Source organism: Fukomys damarensis, unplaced genomic scaffold (genome assembly GCF_012274545.1).
Source record: "Fukomys damarensis isolate Sample0158 unplaced genomic scaffold, DMR_v1.0_HiC HiC_scaffold_5, whole genome shotgun sequence".
Taxonomy (NCBI): Eukaryota; Metazoa; Chordata; class Mammalia; order Rodentia; family Bathyergidae; genus Fukomys; species Fukomys damarensis.
This window is the reverse complement of record NW_022900917.1, coordinates 35406888-35420385: the sequence shown is the minus strand read 5'-3', so window position 1 is coordinate 35420385 and position 13498 is coordinate 35406888.

The window sequence follows — 13498 nt, the reverse complement described above, 5'->3', positions numbered from 1 at the left end:
GACAGTAAAATAGATCCTTCCTAATTTAATGATTACTTAGGTATTTTAAAATAATTGATTTAAAGCAAGTCATTATTAATTTTTAACTATAGTGAGTAGAGGGTATTTTTTGTGGAGATACAGGGCTATTTTGCAACATTTGTTAAATTAATTCATGATGTTAGACTTTTTAACTGCAAGAAAATGGAGGGGGGAAAAAGCCTTTCTTTAAATATATCAGTCACAAGAGCTGGGTAAAGGAGAATGCAGCCCTTTTATTTGATGCGATGAGAAAGCTAATAATGTATGACAGTAAAAAGGCAGAGGCTTTTAACGCTTTTTTTAACCTTACAAAAAAGGTCAACTCTGATCTGGAAATGAGAACAGCCGACACATGGGCTAGAAGGGCAAGAAGCCAAGTGGAAAGTGAGAAGGAGCTGGGGCTGAGCACACTCAGGCTGGCTGGTTCCAGTCCTTGGCATCCACACCACTGGATTCTAAAGGCACAGGCTAGTTGTCGCTTGATTAATTTGGTTTGTTTCACAGGGTGAGGAGAGGGACAAACAGAGGACCGACAAATGACCAAGAAAAGAAGATGGCTCCACTTGATTTAAATAGAGAGGAACAAAGAAAATTCTGCGACCAGCATGTTAGTTTCCTTTTCGCTAAAGAAAATGTTAGTTTAATAATTCTGCTTCTGTTTTACTGAGTGGTTAATGTACTGAAATTATAAAAGCATATAACTGTGTTTATTGAATGTCTGTTCTGCACCCAGCACTGACATAGATATGAAGTTTCATAGATGTGAAGTTAAAAAGGGAAAGAAACTTACTTGGGATAAATATATCCATAAGTATTGAACTGGATTTGAATTCAGACCTACTGATTCCAAAACTCTTACTCTTTCCACAGTAGAAACTAATCTTAATCACTCTTCCTTCTATAAAATGTTTTATCTACTAATAAAATATTAAATATACTTAAAATGAAAAATCAAGTTAGCTTTTTTATTATAAAGCTAATAGTTTAGTTTAAAATATATCCTTTCATAGGGTTAGAGCCTCCTTAAAGACACGTAAATGAATCCAGGTATCAATAAAAATGTGATGGAAGCTGTGCGATTCATAATAGGGCAATATGTCTATCATTTTCTAAATGGTGACCATAGACAAATTACATAACCTCTCCGAGCTTTGGCCTCATCATACAACAGATGGGAAATATAGTTGTTCTCATATGGCAGGATCATCACAAAAATTAAACAAGAAAACAAAGTACTTGGCATAGAATCCAAAAAATAATGTGTGGGATACATAATCTATAGATTATTAACTTGAATATGAATACAAGTTGATAATATACTGTTGATCTAAAAGCTTTAATATTCATCGATTGGTTGTTGCAGCTTTGTGAGTATTGCTTTGAGTTGTACTTTTTTTTAATTAACTAAAAATCCATTTTATAACTGCAAGATCCTGAGCCTGAAGTATATATTTAGATTTCAAGTTGATAGAAGGAAGTTATTAGATTTTACTCTAAGTGCAAAGACTTTTAAACTATGATACCATTATTTTCTTAGAGAGACTTTTTATTACAAATAAGCCTTCATACATGTTGTAAGCCCTGCACATTACAGCTCTTCCTCCCCCAAATCATGCTTTGCTACTCTTCCTGCATTCCTTGTCTTTGAAAATGCTAACAGCTGTCAGAGAACTGGAAAATACAGTAGCATCTTGCTTTTCTTCTCACTGATATTTGATATTTCCAGTTGTACACTCACTTTTAGTGTTGGGCTATTGGCGCTATACATTTAGTCCACTACACTCTATGTTATACCTATTAAATACAAAGTACGTATAATTTGCAATACTGGCATTCAGTATAAAAATGTATCTATAATAACAGACTTATTTAATGTCCCATGGTATTTATTATAATTGCTTTTAAGGTGCTAGCTTTATATCTGAATGTAAGTACTGTTTTGGGAAATTGTAGCAGTTTTATATTATAATAGATAATGATTATCACCAATGCTAAATATTTTAATTGTTGCTCTTTCAAATTATAATTTCTACCTGAAACTATTCAAGAATTTGGATTATTTTAAATCTAAAATTTAATCATTATTACATTCTCTAACTATGCAGGATTGTTGTTAAACACCTACAACTTTATATGCAAATAAGTCACTAAATGAATATTATAAGGACAATTAGAGCAATAGCTTAACTTCCTGAAGAAAACTTCAAAAGAAATTTGTTTGTTTTCTAGAAATTGGTTTGTTTTAAAGTCACAAACATTTATGTATCACCAAATGAATTAAAATAACCTGGTCCTATCAATATGAGTGATATTTTTACCAAAAGTTATAGGTAGTAATGTTCAGAAAGTTTGAATTATTTTATATTAACATAATCTTGTTGAGGAAGGGAGGTTTGGGGACAGTTTCACAATTGACTTTCATCAGGATACACCTAGATTTGTTTCTCACATAGGCTTATCTTTAATGCTCTGTTAAGCTTTGTGTGTCTATTAGAAGTTCGTGAATATGCACAATTTAGCATCTCCAAATTTTGGTCACTTCCATGTTCTCATTGTTGCATCCTGCATTCAAGCAGACATGCATTACAGGAAAAGTAAAAAACTGCATTGATTGAGATGTTCATAATTTCATAATGTCTAACTTTAATTGTCTACTTGATGCTTTTCAGCAGATTCATATTGCAGGGAATATATATACATATACATTATATAAATAATATATTACATATCAGTTATATATTCTATTTATATATTATATATATTCTGTCTTAGATGTTCAACATTATCCTTAACTATCTAATCCTTTCCTCTATCCAGCATATCCACATTGTACATACTACTCACCAGTTACTTGCTTTATAGCCAGTTTAGTATCCAGATCAACTATAGTTAGAGCACAGTATTTGCACTGAAGTAACCCTTATTTTACTTAACAATGGAGTGACAGCTCAAGAGCATTGGTACTAGCAATCTGGATAAGCCAATGAGAAGTTATAAAGTGTCATTTTAAGTGAAAAAGTGGAAGTTCTTAAGTTAATGAGGAAATAAAAATGTATTTTATAATGGATAAAAGCAAAAGTTTGAACAAATGTTTTATCTGTGAAATTGTGAAGAAGGAACAAGAAATTCATCCTTTTATCTGTGAAATTATGAAGGAAAAACAAATTTGTGCTAGTTGCTGTCATAACTAAATCTGCAAAAAATATGGCCACAGTATGTAATAAGTGCTTGGGTAACATAGAAAAGGCATGAAATTTGTGGATAGAAGACATAAACAAAAAATATGTTCCCATTAATGGCAATATTTTACACCATAAAACACTGAGCTCATATGAAGATTTCAGCACGGGATCTTCTGAAATGAGTGACACCATTTACTGAGCATAAGGAATGGCTGCAGAGATTCAGGAAAGGATGTGGACTAAAAATATAAAAGTTATTGCAAAAGGCTCCAATCCTGGGATGGAATGCAGCTGTAAAGTCATTCACCTGATCGTAGAAGAATTACAACAGCACTCTGGTAGTGAGTTGAAAAGAAAAGGAAAACAACTTCCAATCCCAATGTTTTTTCAAAAACTTCAGCATGAACACCTCCCACCACCAAGGCTTCCCCCACCCATCAGCAGCATCACGACTTGATAACCTAGCACCATCTGAAATAGGTGATGCTCCTTCTGAAGCTTGGAAAGTCGACAGCACCCTAAGGCTCCATCACAGCGCCTATGTAACTCACCTTCACTTCCTTCATTTCATCCCACAGGCATGGTGTCATCTCACGCCACCACAAGCAAGATGGGGATACCTTACTGTAAAAGAAGATATTTCAAGAAAGAGCAAAAACCATATTCACATAACTTTTATTAAAACACTATTAGAAATATTTTATTTTATTAATAGTTATTGCTGTTGATTTCTTATTATGCCTGATTTAGAAATAAAAGTTTATCATAAGTTAATCTGTAGAGGGGAAACTTAAGTGCTATCTGCATTTTCAGGCATTCACTGTGAGTCTTGGAACACATGTCCCACGGATGGAAGGGACTACTGTACCTAGCTGAGTAGGAGCGAGGACCGATGGGCAAAGTGGTGGCAAATAAAAAATAAATAAAATTCAGACCACATAGCGATGAAAACTGTATACATTGCCAAGGAGTCTGCCCTTCATTATATGGGCACAGGGACCCACTAACTGCATTCTAAGTTTCAGAAAAAAATAGAATAACTACGGTGACATTGTAGAGGATGAACTGGTAGAAGAGCACAGAGAAATGGACCGCTTAGAAGGTTGCTCACATCCTTCACTTATTCAATAAGGAAGCATTTCCTGGGTGCTTTCAAAGAAACAAGGCATAAAATGGGGCAAACAGAAGTAATAAGAAAACAAAAAGAATTTACTAGGAAAAACACACATAAAAATATGGTCCTAACCTCAAGAAGCTCACCAACTATTGGACCTGGAGTGAGGAAAGGAACGTGGCGCTAACACAAATGTAATTCTGTCTGTCATGTGCTTCAATGTAACATGGATCAAAATAAGAAAACTAAAGAGCAAAGTAGGCGATAAAAGAGCAAATGTAGAACAAACATATTAGGAGACAAACATATGTTCCGTTTGAAACTTACCATGATATCATTATATGTGGACTACCTTACTAGTAGTATTTGGAATCAAAGTCTGAAGGTTGGGTGAGCTTACTGATTTAGAGGTAAAGATTTGAATGTTTTCACTGTTTAAGTGATTATTGACAGTGTGGATGTATATGAAATCACTTTAAGCAGTGGACGAACTACAAGTAAATAAAAAATGTGACCACTACAATCTTTTTAGGGTGTAAAGTACTCTATATTAAAGGATTTGCTCAAAATATTCACTGCTTTTTCCTACTAGACCTATCTCTACCGAAAGTACCCTTAACAATCTGTCCTTGAGGGAAAAATTATAGTTTCGGCCTTGTTATGATCTTGAAGTAAAGTTTGGCCTTGTTATGTTCTTTGGCCGATGAAATATTAATGGAAAGACCATTAACCACTTCTGTGCTAAACTTTAAAACTCACGGCATAGAGTAGGCTCTCCGAGTGAAGAGGGCAGAGTGACCGGCAATGAACATGTAACTAGAGTTGAAAAATACACTGAGGTTTTGGATGTTGGTACAAAACATATTTTTGTCAGTGAAGAATAGTAATAGAGGCCAGATAAAGAGAAAATAAGTATAACAGACCAAAAGTTAGTGGTGCTACAGAAAATAAAATTTTGAGACATCCAAGATGTATATCAGATAGAACTTTGAACTGTTTGTAGGGTTATAATTAAGTCCAAAATGATGGAAACTCTCAGTCTGATTATGGAAAGGTGATGTTGTTTAAGGCAGAAAAGCCCACTAGTGCTTTTTTTCCTCATTACTAGCTAAACACACTTTGGACCTGGACGAAGAACAAAATTAAGGATCTAAATGTTGATATTTGGACATATTTGATTTAAAGTGCCTCTGTGTGGCCTAGGGCTTTGGATTGGGAGCTAGGCAAAATCAGACAGCCCAGAGAGGCTGTGTCTAGCAAGAAGAGGATTCAAGGCAGAAGTCTGAAGAAAACTAATATTCAAGGAAAAAATTTAAAAACGATGGTGTAAAATAAACAAGTGACAGCAGTTAGAGACATAAGAATAAAAAAGTGAAAAAGTGATACCTTAAAAGCCAAGGAAGAAAAGATAGTCTAAGTAGAATCCAATTTGTTAGACCACTAGAAGGAAACAAGATGAAAACTTGGAAGAGATCATTATTTATAAAAAAGAGATGTATGGAGCCGAATCTTTTGGGAGAAGTTCTAAAATCTGTACCTGAGATCATAATTTTATTTCATCCAATCATTCTTATCTCTCAAGTTGTCTTTACATATTTAGAATTGAAGCTGTGAAAATTCAAAAGCCAAGAATCACGATGATTTCTGATTTCCTTATTTCTGATTTGGAGCCACAGCACCTTTTCTAGTTGAAAAGAAGAGGCCAAAGTCTGATTGGATGGGAGAATGGGGTTCATGTTTGGAGTGTTTAGATGAAGAGATTCTCCTCTTTCTTCTTTTCTCCTGGGTGGGATAAACTCCAGAACAGTAGTCATCTTGGCAGGAACTCCATTCTTCACTTATGATTTTTAAAACATAGGCTACAGCAGTGTTGGATATGGAAGCCGGGTTGTAAGAAGGAGAGGAATAGAAGCAATGCAGTGAAGGAAGAAAATGCAGAGGAAAAGAGAAAGGGTTTACACTGACCACAGAGTCAGGGTGTGAGGTGAGCATGCTGTTGTCCTAGCAAAGGAAACCAGGAGAAAATGGAGACTGATGACAGCCGGAAGAGAGCATATAATTGGTAGCTAAAGGTCCTATGTGGGATAAAAGAAATTGCACTAGGAATAAAATTCTTAAAAATGACATCACCAACAATAGAAGAACACAATTTCTTCCTCTAGAATCTAAATAGAAGGGAATGTAAATCATTCATTATGCAAATAAATTCAAAATCGGCCTTAAGAGAAGTTATGTGAGAATAATTTGCAAACCCTGCAGCACTGAAAAACATCAGTCCCTGGTACCATTATTTTAATTTCAGCTTGGTGAGATACCAAGATACAGAGCAGAGTGAGGAAAGCGTCAGAAATGAAATGTCACACTGAGAAGGCTCCTTAGTGTAGGGACAGCCAAGGAATAATGGAAAGAAATCTGAGTCAGAGTGCAGGGAGAAAAGCACAGAATCATGGACAGTGCACTGAGCTTACTCATTCCTGAGAAACTGGTCAGGGATGCTCCTCAGGAGAATTTAGCAAAAGTAGACAATAGAGTCTGAAAGGCAGAGCTTCATCGACGGGGAAGAAACCTAAGGTCACCATGACTCTAACCACACAGTGGGACAGAATGCAGCTACAACAGACAGGCCCAGGTCTCACTGCTGGTGGACAGGGAGAGCATGCCAGGCTTACAAGGGTGGGATTTATGAACAGTAAGGTGCTGTGAGAAGCCAATCTCCAGTGAGAGAGTCTTGCATACTGCTGCTGTTGGAGACACAACATCGGGAAATGGAGCTCCTTGGAATAACATGGGCACCAGAAATTCTGATCTGAATAGAGATAGGAAACAAGCCAAAGTCACATTTTGTCACAGGGCAAAGAGTTGGATCAGGGAAATATTAAAAAAAAGAATAGGAAAATTTAGAAATCTAAGAATGAAACAAGAGTGATTAGGGGAATTAGCTCCTAAAATACCATTTTTCTTCCTAGGAAATGTAGGTTCTACAACTTGCCTTCCACTAGAAATGTGGCTGAGAATAATGGACTCCACTCATATTTTTTTCTGTTCTTTCTGTTTCGTTTTGCCACTAGTTGATGGCATAAAACAAGTTAGTCCTTTAGTTTCTGATTTTCCACTGCTAAAATGTTGAGTTTTTCCTGATGAATTTTTTCTAGTTCCAGTGCCTCATCAGTCTTACTAGGTTGGAGCTTTATGTGCCCTGGGACCTTCTGTCCTTCACCAATTCTTCTCCAAATCTCTTACACTCTTTGCAGAACTACTTTTTGCTTCTTTTTGCATACAACACTATTTGAGTTTGTGTTATGTGCCAGGCTCTCAGCTAAATTCCTTACATAAATCTTCTGCAATTTTCCCCTCAAAATTATGACATTTGAATAACCGTCCTCTACTTTTCAGACCAAACATTTGACATAATCTCTCAAATGTCACAGGGCTCCAATGTGGGGAAGCCTAGAAGTGAACAAGGCAGTCAGGCTTTCAAAAATTGTGTCCATACTCATTTGGTTGGATTTCTTTTCTGATACTTTTTTCATATGACCTGGATATCATGCTCAAAAGTATGACCACTGCTTGCACCAACACTCTTTCTTTTTCTTTAGTTTCTTTGCACAAAACAAGCACATCCCTAACTCTAAGGCAACCTAGTTGCCTATATTCACCATGCTTACTTGCAGGCTGCTAAGTGTTATTGAAGAAAATTAAATAGCTGTGCTGATTGCTTTCATTACATTGTCATGATGTCCAACCTCAGCTGGGCCTTCCCAAACACTGGCTATCCTTCGCTCCTCTCTTGACAGCTAGTTCCCATTTCCCACAGCATCTGTTCCAAATCTGTATAGTTTTTCTCAAGTCTTCTTTAATTAAAAACATTCTTAACATGGCTTACTAGGCTCTCCAAAATTTGGCACCTTCCCATCTTTCTGGTCTCCCCAAGGGCTGTCCTCCTTCTTGCTTCTCTAGGCTCTAGCCAAACCGATCCTTATAATTCCCTTCTCTTGTCCCCTTTGGGTATTCTGTTTTATGTGTTTGTGAAGCCCTTCTCTGGCTCCTCTGTTTAACCCACTACTCATCCTTCAATACTTCAGCATCCGATGGGCTTTCCCTGACCTCTGACACTAGTTTAGATCACATAATAGCATCTCTAATATTTTGCACATTTTTAAAGATTTGTCTGAAGACAATCTTTCTGTTTAGGTGGCTGTGTATATATAATGATAATATTATTTCATTCAACTAATGCACCTCCATCATACAGCACAATGTCTGGACTGCAGGAGTTGCTCGAGACCTACTTTTACATTTAACTGAAATTATAGTTTTGGCATTAATAATAGTATGTATTCACCTCCAAGGTTAGGGAGACCCAGGATAACTCATTTTTGCAGAGTCCGTGAATGCACACAAGGTACACATGTTTTCTCATGTTGGATAATGAAATGGTGAACAAGAGCATCCAAGATGAGATAACAGAATCTGGGAAAATATGGAGCAGAGATGGGTTCTATTTAAATACAGTTGTCTTTATCACAAATGGATTGTTTTGTGGAATTGTCTGTAGATGGTGATTTATTCAAGACAATTCAAGAAGTAGAGAAGCAAAATACCAAAAACATATTGAAGCCCTTGGGATGACGATGTTAATATTCAGATGTTGAATTACTTGGGAGCAATTCTTTAAAACAAGCTGTCGAAGAATGGAAACTGGCATATTCATCTTACTGCCATCTCTGAGCTTCCCGTGTCATCTTTTCCTGTTGAATATCTCTTGTTCCCTCCCTGCAGGTTGAGGTTTACCCTTGTACTATAAGCCTGGTGATAACATAACTAGGACCCAAAAGTTGTTGCACTTGGGAAAAAATAGGGAATAAAGTAAAACCAAACCAAATCAAACCAGACCCAACCAACTGGTAAGAAGCAACGTACAAAGGCGTGGCAAGCCAAATTTAGATTCTGACCAACTTTAAGGAGAGCTGCTTCGTTCATTTGTTCATTGGTTCAAAATAGGGAGAATAGGAAAGAAATACAACTATGAAAGTGCTCACAAGAAATGGTGGAAGTAGCAGCATATGTCATTGAAACAGTTTCACCCAGAAAATGGCAGCAAAAAGCATTTCCTCATGACTAATGATGGTAAGTATTTTATTCATGCACTAGTTGCTTTGACAAAGCAGGGACTTATTTTCTTACTATAGAGTTATTTGAGTTCAACCCATAACAGAGTAGGAGAACATCTTATCATCAAATGCTTGGGGTACATCTCATCACCTTTCCCTAATATGGCACCGAATCAGCTAAAGCATCAGAGTAAGCTCTTATATCAGGGCTTCAAGAAATCCACCATCATTGTCCAGTAGTATCCCTGAACCATGCAGGGTCAGAACTCAAATAAAGCAGCAATAAGTATTTTCAAGCCTCCCTTGTTCACAAGATAGTTTATCAGTTTTACCAACTACTAACATCACATGTGATCTTGCAGATGGATGGAACTCCAGGAACATGACTGAGCCCTAGCTGGAAATATTCAGCAAAAAGATTTTAGAGTATTAGGGTCTGGCTTGAGTGTACTGAGTTTATTATTTAGGACTGTTTTGGTTTCAGTAGATATAAACCAAATTCATACTGATTTAAGCCAATAAAAATGTAGAGATAATTTATTGTTTCACAAAATTGTAAATGTAGAGGAAGATAGTTGCATGTATGGGAATTGACCAGTGGTGTAGCTGGATGCATGAGCTCACATGGTATCAGAATCTGCCCCATCTCAAAATCTCTACTGATCATTCTGCAGGGAAATCCTCAGTACCTCCAGCATCACTTCTTCTTTGTAATTAACAAACCCAACAGAAAGAGCTACATCTGTTCTCAAGTTTCATAAAAGTATTAAATTGGATTCTCCATGATCCAACTGGATATTCTGTTGAACCTAGTCAGGTTCATGAAAATGTGCTGAGTGACTGAGTCCTGGAGACTTTTCTATGTACAGTACATTGAGAATAAAGAGGACGGTAGCTCCACCCCCCCAAAAAAGGCACACCCTTATGAAAGAAGAGAAACGAATTAAAAGGTGTCTATAACGGATATGTTCCCAGGGAGCAGAGTTGAGATACTAAGTGACAGAAGTAAGAAGCCATGATGTGCATTAGTTGAGATGGTTTTCGTTTGTATCATGGTAGTAACAAGAAAATCATCCAAACAAGAAAGCCTATTGGTTTTGTAGACCAACTACAGGAAAGGTGGAGCTGGCTTTGCAGACTGGATCCAACTCTAAGAATTCTGTTCATCGGCTTTTTCTTGTTTATTTATTTTCTTCTACCAATAAATATTTCACTTTGTAGTCAACATGGGACCACGCACCCACTTTTCCACAGTCTCATTCAAAATAAATGGGTATTTTATTGTCATTTCCAGCTTGCTATTTTCAGGTAAGCAACCCAGTTTAGCTAGCCTGAATCACTTGCTGATCTCTCAACTGATTATGAAAGCAAGGTCTATTCCTAGAATCATAGTGCGTCACTCAGTAGAGACACTGCACTGTTTCTCTTACTTCCTGTGTGCAGACTGAGAGAAACCTAAACACTCCATCAAAGGATAATTGCTTTAAGTTCATGAAATACAACACATAAGATTACAAAGAAGAGCTATGATATATACATGTACTTACAAAATGTTTTAAACTTATTTATGATACAGTAACATACATGCTTTATTACATTTTACTAAAAACAGATATGCTAACAAGCCTAATCTCTGCTTCATATGATTTTTAAATGATTATAAGCATAAAGGATATGTGCCATATGCGTAATGTGATATGAAAATGTCCATGATTTATTTTGGTAACATCAATGATACTTCTAATAGTACTATAATTTCTTAAAGTTCATGAAAATAATGTTATAATGTTTCCTGTCCAAGTTCCCAATCCATCTGAGTTGTCTTCAAGGATCCCTTGGTGACCTTAGACTCCAGGTGAAGAGCTGCTAAATTGGAGGGTCAGTGGGGTAAGAGTGTGAGAAAATCCTAAGAAAAGATAGCTTTCAGGAGCTATAGTTTATTTTCACTTGGATAATTTTATACTAAGATCAAAACTGACACTTGCTTAAATTTAAAAATGTAGTTTTGAGCTGGAGGTATAGCTCAGTGATGGAGTATTTGCCTAGCATCTGCACCATTTTGTTTTACTGGGGGAAATGCAGTGTTTCTGCTGAGAAGAGGATGTTTCTCAGATCTCAACATTGGTTCCAATTGAAGAGGCCTAAGAGGGTTGAATTTTTTTGCTTGTTTTTTTAAAATTAATTTTATTGGTGCATTTAAGGTATACAATGTAATGACATTCAGCATTGGAAATTTTCACCTTTACATAATCCATCTTGGTTCTTATTTTTTCCTCATTCCCCTGTCCTCCCTTCAACCACTTCATCCCCCATCTACAAAGACTTTAGTTCCATTTTTTCTTTTTCTCATATTAATTCTATTTCCTTCTTTTTTCCCCTACCCTTTTCACTTCCGCTTCCCCTTTGAGCCCTTTCTTTTTCCTATTTCACATTTTCTATTATACCTTTTAGTCCTTATCTGCACTTTCAATTTCTCACACCAGAGAAACTATTCAGTATTTACACATGTGTGTCCTATTTATTTCACTTAAGAATATCTCCTCAATGTGCATCCATTTAGCTAGTTTCTCATTCTTTATGGCTAAGTACTACTTCATTTTATTTAAAAAAAAACACACATTTTCTTTATCTAGTCTCCCATTTTTGGGCAACTGGGATGCTTCCAAGTTTTAGCTATCACAAATTGTGCTGCTATGAACGTGGGTGCATATATATCACTGTGATATGATTCTTTTAATTCTTTGGGGAAGATACTCAGCAGGAGAATAGCTGGATCAAATGGGACTTCCAATCCTAATTCTTTGAGGTATCTCCATATTAATTCCCACCGTGGTTGCACCAGTCTACACTCCTACCAGCAGAGGAGCAGTGTTCCTCTTTCCCCACAGCCCCACCAGCATTTGTTATTGGCTGATTTCATGACAGCAGCCATTCTCTCTGGAGTGAGGTAAAATCTTAATGCTGTCTCCATTTGCATCTCTGGAATGACCAGTGATGTTGAACATTTTTTCATTTGTTTATTTGCTATTTCTACTTCTTTGTTCTACTTCTTTGGGTTGATGTTTAAGTGCAAAGCCTTGGATACTGGAGCTGAAAGGATGAAAAAATAAAAACAGTTCTATTCTAATGTAAATGTGTTCTGTCAATGAACAGCCAGGAGTGGAGAAGCACAGGCCAGAGATGCATGGACACTGGACTGTCTCACTTTTCGCATCGCTGAGACAAAATATCCAACACCTGCAAGTTGAAGGAGGAAAATTTTATTTTAGCTCACAGTTTGTAGAGGTCTCAGAGTCCATAGTCAGCTGGCTACAAGTCAGAGTGCCATAGCAGAGGCACACTACAGAGGAGAAATAGTTCATTTGAAAGCACACAGGAGATAGTGGAGCAGCAAGCCTCCTGCCTTCCTCCTTTCCATTTTATATTCTGCACAGGCTATGAGCCTATTGGTTGGTGCTACCCACACTAGGTGGGGCTTCCATTACCCACACTCAGAATTATGCTAAACCCATCAGTGTGGTACTAATTTAGTACCACACACCTTTAATCCCAATATTGTACATCCAGCCAGCTCCAAAAAGCCCCACCTGTGAATGCATGAGGCTTTGGGGAGAACTTTGGGGTTTGAGTCTAGGACTGGAGTCACCCTAGCACAGTTAACTGGGGCAGAATTAGACATTTTTACTCCGAGATCACAATGACATTTCTTTTTTAGTTTTTCCTAATTTCTATCGTTTTTTCCTAACAATACTTCAAAAATATTTTAAAACTTTAGCCTTCTTCAGTTGTACTGAGAATAATCACAGGCATAGTCCTACTTTGGGATGCAATTTTTAAAGACCAATGATGAATATCCCATTGAGAACTGTCATCGATAACCAGACTAATTTATGTGGCATGAATTGTAGAGGAAATAGATTAAGGCTACCTGCTAGCCACTCCTGATCAAAACACTTTTTGATTGTCTCTGCCTGAGATGTAATAGGTCTTTCCAGTATTAAACCTTGGAGCTCTTGACTGGATTTCAATACGAAAGCATTTACCAAAGTATGAGCCAGATTGCAGTAAAC